The following is a 12,799-nucleotide window of genomic DNA, read 5'->3' as shown; positions in this document are numbered from 1 at the left end:
GATAGGCACAAGATCGGTCCCTGTACTGCACTATGCAGACATTGCAGTACTTCTTGCACGTACCCAGAGGGCCTGCAGCTTTTAATAGATGGTTTAGTGACTACCATGAATAAGATGGATCTGTCCCCTAATCTAACTAAATCATACAAAATGGAAATTGGGAAGAAGTGCAGGAAGCCTCACAATTACACAATAGGCACACACACCTTAGGGAAAGTACCGGCCTTCTCATACTTGGGTACTTTATCTGACAGAAAATTGAAATTTAAACATTTATTAGAAAAGTGCCTCAGTTTGATAAGGTCCACGGGAGCAATTGCTAATTTTGCTCGTAGTTTAGGCCTTTGGTCACCTGGGACAATTTTAAAGTTATATAATTCCATTTGCTGTTCCAAAATTTTATATGGTAGTGAGGTTTTGGGATTCAAGGTGGTTAACAAATTACAAATTGAAGAGAATAAATATTTCAGGCACTTGCTGAAAGGCTCTCACAGCACCCCTGCATACATTGTTCATGAAGAATTGGGGTCAAAATACATTTCTGACATGGTGGCTGTGTTGGGGGGATTCTGCGTATGCGCATGAAAACAGGACCTCTGTGTATAGAGTTTGTACCTTCCTATCACCTTAGTGCCCAAAATCCCCAAATTGACTAGCTATAGTTTCTTATTCGTTCTCCTATATAATCATGAAGCTACAAATGATTAGACAACCAAGACATACCCTTTTGCTACCTCACTCGTACTTGTCCACAATAAGGATTGTCAGAGTCACTGTACAATTCAAAATATCTGTCTTAACTATCATGCGTTATAATGCAGTATAGGAGCCACTACCAGCAGCAAAATGCATAAACCTAAAACAGTTAGCATTGTTACAGTACCATAGAATATAAAGGGGGATGTTATAATATACAGACAGTGGAAAAAAGGACTATAAGGCCTAATCACCCACACCTTGGTAAATTGAGGTTTATTATATAAAGGAAGATCTCTGGGCTTTGTCAGCAGACCCCAAACCTTAGAGCCCAGATAGAAGGTTTACATCATAGAAAGGTATCTCCCCAAGTGTCTGTGAACAACATGCATCCCCGTGATATCAAAGCAAGAGTTTCCAGCAGTACAGCTGTGTTTATCATTTTTTGTCTAGGTGCTAGGGACTGACCAGAACAGAATAAAAAGGGGCATGTTTATCGACCTTGCACATTGGGTTCAGACTAAACTCCAGGAATAAGCAGAGAATGCAGAAAGCAGGCAGTTCTCAGGTGAAAGGCACAAACAGAGTCTTGCTAAATAAAGTCATGTAATAATGTATACAAAGGCAGCATCATGGCAGCAGAGCTCATGCTAATGTAGCAATGTCGAGAATTACCCTAACAGCCATATAACACCCTCCCCTTGGTACGGTCGTAGTATATAGACAAAAGACGAAACCAGATTTCAAAATTAAACAGAGTTCAGAAGCGCCGGAAAATGACAGATTGCAAAAAAAAAAAATTGTAAAAAAAAAAAAAATTTTATGTTGTTTAAAATGTTGTTGTTTCATTGCAAACGAGATTAAGGTGAAGGTAAAAAATCCATAAAAGTATGTGAACATAAGAATGCAATTCGTTCCAAAAGGCCATCCCTATTGTTAGTAGAAAATAGGGATGGCATCCAATTAAGTATGTTGAAGGAACAGTCATGCTCTTTGTATTGTGATGCTTCCAGAGCATATCCGGACAACTTGCATGATATTCAATAAAACTTTGTTGTAGGAGGTTCTGCGCAGCTGCGCAGACATCCCATTCAGCCAAGATCCCAAGTGCCTCAGCACACGCCATCTGACCACTCCCAGAACAGGCCTGATGATGGGCCTCTAAGGGACCCATTAGCTGGTTAAAATCCGGTGCTGTACATGATGTATTGGAGAGGCCTAAATCCAAAGCCCAATAGAAAGGGCACCGCTGACAGTAGAACACAGGTTGCACGCAAGTGAAGTAGTCAAAGAGAAAAGTTAATCCATAACTCACGCTAAGCGTTGCTAATGGCAATCATCCAAAAAGTTGTTGCATTTGATCACGGTACAGTTGCGATTGGCTTGGTCTGTGCAATACCAAAAGATGAGCAGCTATTGCGTAGTAGAAGCAGAAGTATCAGTATTCCACCTGCAAGCACCAGTAACAAAGGGAACCCTTCGAAGATGCTAGAAAAGATAGAATGAATAAAAGCCGGTATTACTCCAAATATCATCTGAAAAGAAGTCCCAAGGCCGGATCCCACAAGTTTAGAAAAATGAGCAAGGCCTTTGCGATCAGACGCATTCAACATTTTGATGTATAAGCTCCCCAAAGTAAAGTGGGAGGTTAGTGTTCAGAAGGGAGTGAATCTTGCTAGATGTTCTAGCCACCTGCAACTCGAAGGTCTCTAGAGCTGAAGTGAGAGTAACTTCTTGTTGAAACAATAGCGATTTGAGCCTGCTAATTTGTTGAAACCTGTTTTCAAAGTAGGAAAGGAAGGCCAAATGGAACTATCTACTTTCCCATGCAGGGGCGGAAAAAGCACATTGCTACAACAAGTAACATGTTATGAAACTGTTACTAAATACGAGATCCCTGCCCGTAAACCACAGCAGTCACGGTTGTTCAAAATAAGATAACTGCCGTTAGTAAGCAAGGTAAAAGAAGGAATTATAGATGGGATGAGAGTTCCTCTAAAAAAAACAAGCAAGATTAGGAGCAGACACATTACAAGTGCCTTGCAACTTAATGTGTTTACAAACCAGGGAATGTCCTACTGTGAAATCGCAGTCCTCTCCTGTTAGGAAAACTTCCATATCCTCCCGTTGACATCGGTAAGTGAATGGAAGGGACCATAATTCGTGGATAAATGCACTACCCAGAGGTTCAAAGCGGCTATGGGAAAATACTTCATGCATGATTTAAATTGAAACACCAGAATGGGAGAGATATAACCCCATCAATCAACAAAACAGCTGAGTCTGTCTTCGCCACAGAGAATGGCAGGGGCTCTAACTGTTCAATGTGTAATAGCGTGTATGTAGCATCTTCCATGGACATAAATCTATGCTTATCAGTCAGATTAAAGGGTGAAAACAAAGCAGAATGATTTAAATATTCCCAAGGGACTTTTCCTATTTTGAGAGTCTGTAACATCCACACAAGCTGCATCACTGATCTTAATTGATTTTGACCATGATATAACACAGATACATCATTCTGAACAATATCAATAACAGATGAAACAATATTATCCAAGGTATAAATGTGTGAAGACAGTGTATTGATGCTATTGTGGAACACAGAAAGGATTTGTTCTGAATTTGCCTGATCAATTTGACGTAGACAAAAAGCTGCTTCCATCTGCAAAAGTTTCCAAATTTCATTGTAGCTACATAGATAAATCTTTTATTTCTAGGGGATCTAGGTCCTAATATAAAATCATCCAAATTGATGTCGCTCAACAAGAGTGATAAATGTTGTTTTACTGACGACAAAGTGGAATGCTCTAACCTTTCCTTTTATAAATCTTTATTTCGGAGAAATTTTTCACCATAAAATACATTTAGTACATCCATAGTATTGTTAAAAAATAAAAGTATACTTTATAAAATTGTCCGTAATCATTAAAAAGCAGCATTACACAGTACAATGCATAAACTTGGTACGTTGGAGTCAATTACCAGCATCGAGATGTTTTCTTCTCAGAGACCATATGGCACCCAAATATTTGGCCACTGCAAAAACAATGTGGTCCGTCAAGTTTGTTTTTAGGACTCTAAATGCAACCAAGCACTCTCCAAAACCCAAGTTTCTGCATAGAGGGACTATCCATTTCCTTCGCATCCCTTGGTAAATGGGGCAGAAAAGGAGTATGTGGAGTTCGGACTCATCAGACATTCTGCAAGCTGGGCACATGCTGGGTGATTGTTCACTCCACTTACTTGTAAATACTCGAAGTGGGAGTGACCCATGCCTCCATTGCAAATATAATTTCCGAAGCAGGGGAGGGTACAGATTGTCTTGAACTCGTTCAATTCTATACTTGTCCTTGATACATAAGAAGAGCTCTGTTAGTGGGCCAAGTTTTTGGTGCTGTGAAAGTTTCGTCAGTTTGCTATCATGATATATCTTTGCTAATCTCTTTTTGGGCAAAAGTGGGCAATTGGTTAGCGGATCATACCACATCTTTGAAAGTCCCAGACCCTCCAACTCTGATTTAATAAATTTCAGCCAATTGATTTTCCCAGCATTGGGCATAGCAAGCACCTCCTGTAGTCTCTGTCTGTAGCTGGGCAATTCAGGAGTTACCCACAGCCTACGCCAGAAAGCCAAGGGACGGAAAGCCAATTCTTCATCTAATGATCGCATCCCTAGGTCTAACCTTAGGGGGACCAGAGGGGAACTAGAGGGGAGTCCTACAACCCTCCGAATGAATTTGTTTTCCTCCTTTACCAGATCCGATGTTACTGCATGCCCCCAGAGCTCACACCCATACATGGCTGCCCCCCTAGCCTGTATTTTGTAGATCTGTATAGGAGGACCAACGGGCCGAATAGTTGATTTATTATTGCCCAGAAGATTCAAGGTAGCCCCTGCGTATTGGGTCAATTTAAGGAGTGCTTTCTCCTGATGCGTGCTCCATGTCAGTCTGTCATTTAGCATGACTCCGAGGTACTCGAAAGTTTTCACCCTTTCGAGCCCACTCTGCCCGATGTTAGGTCTAAAGCTAAATTTTGAGGGGGTGTTAAACACCATAAATTTGGTCTTTGAGGTATTGATTTCTAGACCGTGTGCCCTACAGAAGTCAGTGAAGCCATCAAGAACGCGCTGAATGCCCGTTGCGGACTTTGAAAGCAACAGGGTGTCGTCGGCAAACATAATTGCCGGCACCCTTGCGCCCGCCAACTTGGGCGCGTCAGAGTTGGCAACCCCATTTAGGTGGGAGATAACCCCGTTGACGTAGAGGCAGAACAGGGTTGGTGCGAGCACACAGCCCTGTCTCACCCCCCTGCCAACGGGGAACCTATTTGACAGGGCTCCCTCCTTGCCACACCTAACCTGTGCGTAGTTAGCAGTGTGGAGACGAACAATCATCTCCAGCAAACCCTCTGGTACCCCCAGTTTGGCCAACACATCCCAGAGCTTTTTACGGGGAACCAGGTCGAAGGCCGCCCTCAGGTCCACGAATACAGTGTAGAGGCTGCCACCCTCCAACTGCACCGTTTTCCAAAAAATGAGGACGAACCGAAAGACCTGGTCTATGGTTGAGACCTTCTCCCTGAAGCCTGCTTGGAAGGGACTCAGGATATTATATTCCCTCATCCATTCCGACAGGTGGTCCAATAGCAACCTGGCGAATAATTTTTGGGAGACGTCTATCAGGCTTATTGGCCTGTAGTTGGCTGGGAGCAGAGGTGATCCCTTCTTGAAAATTGGGACTATCTCTGCCCCCAGCCAGGTTGGAGGGATCGTCATGCCATTCAGAATTGCATTGAACAACGCCCTGAGGTACGGGGTCCAGATTGTGACTTTGTGTTTGTAAAGGTCCCCTGGCAGCCTGTCTAGACCAGGCGCCTTTCCGGGAGCCAGAGCCTTGATTCCCGAACCAACCTCTGCCAGGGTAAAGTCGTTCATAGGAGCTGCGCTTCCATTATGATGGTGTCTTGTGGGTTCTCCAGTTGGTCCGGGTTGTGAGGTTTATACAGGATTTTGAAATGTTCCTCCCAGACGGGGGCTGCTATGTTTGCTACTACTGCCACTAATGGTTCAGCTGAGCCATGTTTAACAATTTGCCAGAATTTTTTGGGATCGCACAATGTCAGGGCAGCTGTCATTTCGGACCAGTTTTCCTCATCCGATTCTTTTTTAGCACTGAGGAGGATGGACTTGTAAACAAGCCGCTTTACCCTGATCATGTTCTGGGGTTCACGTATTTTGAGGGACTCTAGTAAATCGGCCTTTGCCCTCCTACATGAGGCCTTGAACCATGAGGCTCTTTTCTTCTTAAACTTCTTTGCCCTGGCTACCGGATTCAGCACATCTGCCAAATTGGAACATAGCTCAGAGTGGATGGCCCCTAGCTCACTGAGCTTTGCAGAAAAGAGTTCAGTTTCGTTAGCTAAGCAGTGGCTAAGGGCCTCGGCCTTTACCAGTGCGGGGACGACTGTCGCATACAGCTTTTGGATATTGGATGGGTTCTCCAGCAGCTTTGTCCATTTAATTCTACGTCTATTACTAGTTAGAACCAAGTCAGCTGGGTCTGCCAAATTGACCTCTGGCCGACTCGCTTGAGACCCCTGGATCACAAATCTCAGTGACAGTAGATTATGGTCACTGTCAGCTCTGTCCACTATATGAAAGTCCATTACTTTAGCCCAGTCCCTCGCAGAGACTCATGTCCGGGTCTATTGAAGGTGTTTTTTGGAGGGATGTCCCCTTGGATCCGCCCATTACAAGCCCTCAACGAGTGACGAAGCGTGAGAGATGTTATTTGGGAGGCAAGTGGCGTCCAGGCCTTTATAGGGGGACCAGCCAGAGTGGGAATATCCCAAGGTTCATCCTCTTCACTTGTTAAATCTGTCAAATGGACCGGAAGGGGCTCGTACTGAGTATTGAAATCTCCACCAACTATCAGTGTGGAGCAAAGAGTGGTAGAATCAAGAAACAGCACTAGGTCATTAATTGTACTCGAGATAGCTGATATCCCTACTGATCTCGAGTATACATTGATCAGTGTTACAGTGACACCACCGGGCCACTCCAGAGATACACACTGGAAATCGGCTCAGTTCGTTTCCAGTTTTGTAGCCCTGCAGCCTAGGTGGGATCCCACCCAAATCAATAGGCCCCCTGATGGTCGTCCTTTTCCACCCCATTTTGCCTGTATCTCAAATGACACATATCCCTGGCCCAGGTTTCTTGTAGTAGGCATATGTCATGCCCTTCGATAAGATCTACCCACTCGGGGGAGTCTAGTTTATTGGCCAGCCCGGCGACATTCCAGGAGAGTATAGATACCACTCCAGGAGCCGCCTGGGTATCAGTGGCAATAAGTGCCGGAAAGCACTTGCGTGGCCCGGACTGTCCTTGCTGGGTGGGGGACACACCGTCCATTACCACTAAGTTTGTTTTTAACCTGGTGTCAGGAAGGGGATTGGCCTCATTGCTTAGGTCTATTCTGGGCTTGTCTATAACATTCTTACTGTCATTAATTGACATATAAGTTATGTTACCCTCAGGGAGTTCAGCGGGTGCCTGTTCTATATATCTAGTGTCTCCTGAGTTTAAATTATGGCTCCCCAAATGGAATTGTAGTATGGGGGAAGCAGGTCGATCCAGTTTAGGTTGGGGACTAGGAGGAGCTGATCGGCCCAAAGGGTAAACAGAGCGACAGAACGAGTCAACTACTGGTAGAATGTCAGTTGACCTACATGTGAGTCAATCCACTTCCTCGAGGCACCCGAATCTGTTATAAGTCGGGGCCCCAGTCCACCCACCGTACGTGTCTGACCAGTGGTTGGGTGGCCTACCCCACCCGCCTTTTCTCTCCGGGATCCAGCTCCAATTCCCTCCTGTGTTCAGTTGTGGTCGCGGAGGGTAAAAATAAGTAAGTGGTCTTGATGCTATCGGTGAGTTTACATTGGTTTGATACCAGGAGTGTACAGATTGCGCAGTGTTAGGATTTTCAAATGAAACCACTACACAATCGCCGGTAATGGACTTATACGAAGTGCCTATCCAGGGGACCCGGCGCACCATGAGGATTTTACTCCTCAGGTTGTTTGGTATTGGCCTGTTGGTATTAAGCCAATGGATTACTTTGTTCTTTAATGAACCAAAGTCTTCCTGTTGATGGTATTGCAGTTCCGGGACCCCTGTTAGTACAACAACGTAGGGTCTGACGTCAGGTGGAAGATCAACATAGCCCCTAGGGCGATCTCTATTGGCATTAACTCTCTGAATGGTAGGTTGTTGATTGGTGAATTGATTGAGATTAAGATCTCTAGCCTTCGGTTTAGTTGCAGCTTCCAGGGGTGGTGCAAGATGACCTGCCGTGGCTGGCAAAGATGGTACAGACTGTGCCGCCAGCTGGTTTGTGGCCACCGCTGCCTTTTCGTGGATGTCTGTAGTGTCCCTGTGCCGAGGTTTTGGAATAGGTTTAACCTTAGTGACATCAGATGAAATGGCAACAGCTACTATTTTATCAGCAGGTTGTAATGTGGAATTAATAGTATCGGATGGACTGGTAGGTTTGTTAACATGGGCGCTAAGGGTTGCTAAATTCAGGATGCTTTTTTCAGTTTCGAGGAGCTGGGATTCGATGTGGGCAAGCCTTACTTCGAGGGGGGTTAGAAGTTTTTTCAGAGTTTCCCACACAATTGACAAACATTCTACGTCCCTCCCTTTTATAGTACAGAGTGGAGCCTCCCCGTTCTCGCTTTCTATTACAAGATTGTCTTTACTCGCCGATTGTGCGGTACTCGATTCTAGACTTATATCGGGAGGGTTTGTACTATTTACTGAAGAGGATTCTAATGATGCATTAGATGGTGCCTGAGTGGGAAGATGGGCCTCTGCTACCTTTGATTTTTTTTAAAAATATGCCGAAGTGTTGTTGCGCTTTCTTTTGTTGATTTGCCATTTTTGTGGGGGCTGAGAATTCCCCCCACCCAATTCCATAGGTTTGAGAATTGAGGATGTTTCAGAAAGGGCCATATCACCCGCAATAGCCGTCCCAAATGCCCCATCTAGTGGCAAATTTAAAATATCGGTGGATGGAGATAAGTGCCCCCCCTTGGGTATGAGTGGCGTTGCTACTAGTGGCTGATGAATGTCTGCCTGTGTCGTGATCAGGATAGGGACCGGACCATTTGCACGGTCAGGTGATTTCACGAAAGCAAAATGGCCTAAGGAGGATTTTTTGTGGACGGCTAACTCCTGGGATAACCTTCTTGCTGCTTCCAGTTCAATAGATACTCTGTGCTGCATTTTATTAATCTCCCTGTCAATGGCTGTGTTAGTTTTAGTTATAAAGTCATCTAATGTCCCGTCTTTCAGTTTACCCTTGGCTGCCCTGCTTCTGTACTCACGAGTTGACATGGTCTTCACACAACAACAACAGCAGGTGGTTGGGCAGCTGGAGCACTAGAGAACACAGTTAGGGGCCAAGAGTATGGGCCAGACCAGTCCTGTCCGTCCTCGAACGGCCTCAAACGGCCCGCTCTTCCCGCGTGCGTCCCGCGTCGCGGTGGTGATTGCGCCTGTTATGTAGGAGGAGGCTGGGGGCGTGGCCGCCGGGGGAAGAGGCACCAGCTGTGTGCAGTGGAGGCTGCTGGTCCTCGCAGTCCCCCAGTAGGCTCCACGCACGCTGTTTCAAAACTTGCCCGGTCTCTCCTGGGAGCGAGTGTCCTCTCCACCGATTGTGGAGCCGCTCACACCAGGGTCAGGCAGCCAGGGAAAGCAAGTGAGCGGCACCCGCGCAGCGGGTGTCGCGAAAAGTGAAGGGTTAACTAGCGGCCTCAAGGTGCAGGCTGGAGTATGATGCAGTCCTCGTGGCAAACGGTGAGCAAGTAGATAGCACCCACTGTGCCGGTAATTCCAGAACTAAATAACGCTGGAGGCTGGGGGGCGTGGCCGCCGGGGGAAGAGGCACCAGCTGTGTGCAGTGGAGGCTGCTGGTCCTCGCAGTCCCCCGGTAGGCTCCACGCACGCTGTTTCAAAACTTGCCCGGTCTCTCCTGGGAGCGAGTGTCCTCTCCACCGATTGTGGAGCCGCTCACACCAGGGTCAGGCAGCCAGGGAAAGCAAGTGAGCGGCACCCGCGCAGCGGGTGTCGCGAAAAGTGAAGGGTTAACTAGCGGCCTCAAGGTGCAGGCTGGAGTATGATGCAGTCCTCGTGGCAAACGGTGAGCAAGTAGATAGCACCCAATGTGCCGGTAATTCCAGAACTAAATAACGCTGGAGGCTGGGGGCGTGGCCGCCGGGGGAAGAGGCACCAGCTGTGTGCAGTGGAGGCTGCTGGTCCTCGCAGTCCCCCGGTAGGCTCCACGCACGCTGTTTCAAAACTTGCCCGGTCTCTCCTGGGAGCGAGTGTCCTCTCCACCGATTGTGGAGCCGCTCACACCAGGGTCAGGCAGCCAGGGAAAGCAAGTGAGCGGCACCCGCGCAGCGGGTGTCGCGAAAAGTGAAGGGTTAACTAGCGGCCTCAAGGTGCAGGCTGGAGTATGATGCAGTCCTCGTGGCAAACCGTGAGCAAGTAGATAGCACCTAACCATTGTTGGCACAATTTACCCACAGAGTAAGTGGTGACTGTATGTGAATTTGGAAAATGAGGATCTGATCTAGCCTGTGTGAAACCTGGTGTCACATGATAAAAACACAGTTGACATGCATTTGAACTTGTTTGCCAGACCAAACAACTGGATTGGTCACCCTCTGAAACATTAAAAGTGTAATTTCAAAACTTAGCTTGTATACATCAAGTGTATAATTAGTTTGTGTACGCCAATTGTCAGCTAAGACAAAACACGTATGGTATCTCAAGAACATAGCTGCTTTTACGAAAACTGTTTCTGCTTGATGTATATATATTTTAAGATGTTTCTTTTATGGTCATATTGTTATATGCCGAATAAAGATTATTATTATTTTTATTAAGTCTTGCTGTATATAGTAGCTTTATTTCAAAGTGCATATTTAAAAAAAATATTAAAAAGAAATATTATCATGTATTATTAGTGGCGTGATGTTTTACAGGAATTTATTAATTAATAATTTGTTTGAAATAACAATATAAATCATGTATTATGAGACAAAATTGATGATGCTTTTATTTTATTCCAATAACAAAAAAAGAAATACGAAATTAGAGACAATAAAACATACAGGGGCCGATTACGATGGAGGTTGGAAAGCCTTCAAACTTTGGTAGGAGGCTTTCCAGCCCCCATCGCAGGTTTTAATTATGACCGGCTGATTATGTATCAGCAGGTCGGAAATGAAACTGACAGGTCATTCCGGCTGACTTCAGTCAGAACCGGCTATTAATCCCAAAGGGCAGGCCTTTCCGCCCTTGAGATTACGAAGCATGGTTTCTGGTATGGTTTCCATGCTGGTCTGTCTGACATGGAAACTATGCCAGAAAGCGTGTTTTGGGTGCCCTCAGCAGGGCCCCCATGTGTGTGCGGCCTCCAGTTGGTGGCCGAGCGCCCCCTGTTGATCCTTGCACCCCATGGCAGGCAGCTTGAGGTTGAGTGCAGGGATGAACAACTCCTCCCATTTCCCCTATGGGAGCATGTATTATGGCTGCTTTATGAACGTAATGTATGCTCCCATAGGGACATGTTGGAATGCGACTGAACAGTGTTCGGTTGCATCATACGAGACTGTGTTGGGCGGACACAAGTCCCCCCAACATCGTAATCGCCCCCACAGTGTATTTGTTTTAAAATGTTTATAAAAATTAATTAAAATATGTTTTCCTTAAAAAAATAGGACAAATATTGCCATTTTTTACAAAAATGTCAAGTTTTAAAAAAGCTATTACTGTTTGAAACCCATTTGAAATAAAACTAGCATTTATAATTTTTTATGTTGTGCTTTTTATCTACATTGGTGAGTTTATCAGAAGAGACACCACGTCGTTGGTGGACAAACATGGGATTCATGGATGGATTACAACTGAAGTTTTTTCGTCTGAATTGCTTTTTGAAAAATGTTTTTATTTTTTGCTGTATTTACTGTACATTTTTTCTCATTTATTTTTTATTTTTTGGTCCTGTTGTTTCTCAACACGAATCGATAAATACAAATTTTATAACATGGAATTGTTGTTGCGGAGTATGAATTTTTTTCAGGTTAAAGATTTCTTTTTTTTTTTTTTTACGATTTTTTAAAGAAGGGTTTTTTCTGGGATTGGGCCATTTCGTAGGATGTAAGTTTCCCCTGTTTGGATTATTAGAGTACTGAAGACTAGGTGACAGGTGGTTCGAAAAAGTCACCAAGACCTGAAGAAAGAAGACAACTTTTTCAATTTGTACAAAATAATTTGCAAAATGACAATTTAATTTGAAACTATAGTTATAACAGGCAAGAAATATAACAGGTTGATATTTTGTGCTCAAAGTGTAGGATGTTTGCAATATTGTCCAGGTAGTCTGAAACACCTTGGTTTGGGGATGGTAGGGGGTGGAGAACTTGGAATGAAATCCACACTCCTTCCACATTGACTGCATAGGTAGACATGAAGTTGGTGCCCCTGTCAGTGACCACTTTCTTGGGGAGACACACTCTGGTAAAAATCCCCATTAGGTTCCTAGCCACTGAAGGTGCATTTGCAGTCCGCAGTGGTATGGCCTCTGCTAAGGTTATCTTGCGGCATGGCCCACCAGTACCAGGATAAACCTGTTGCCACATCTGTCTGGGGATCTATAGGCTTTACAATGTCCATGCCCACCCTTTCAAAGGGGGTGGCAACAAAAGGAAAGGGATACAGGGGAGCTTTCAGTTTATGCCCTGACTTCCCGCTGGTCTGGCAGGTCAAGCAAGTCCAACAGAATGTTTCTGCGGAAATCAGCATCTCCGGTCAGTAAAAGAGGAGCACAAGGCTGCCCCAGATGTCCTGCCAGGATTTCCATGACAAAGCTCTAGTAGGATGGCCCTGTAGCCGTGAGGAACAACCAAGTAAATGAGGTGCTAATCTTAGACATGCCTGTGCTTTGGCCAGTTGCCTTTTGCCCTCCAGGTTTGGGCAATCTTTCTGTTCCTTTCAGACTTCCTCCCTGGACTCTACTTTCCACTC

Source organism: Lissotriton helveticus, chromosome 8 (assembly GCF_964261635.1).
Source record: "Lissotriton helveticus chromosome 8, aLisHel1.1, whole genome shotgun sequence".
NCBI classification, from domain to species: Eukaryota; Metazoa; Chordata; class Amphibia; order Caudata; family Salamandridae; genus Lissotriton; species Lissotriton helveticus.
The sequence above is the reverse complement of the archived record's forward strand: the minus strand, read 5'-3'. Positions refer to the sequence as shown.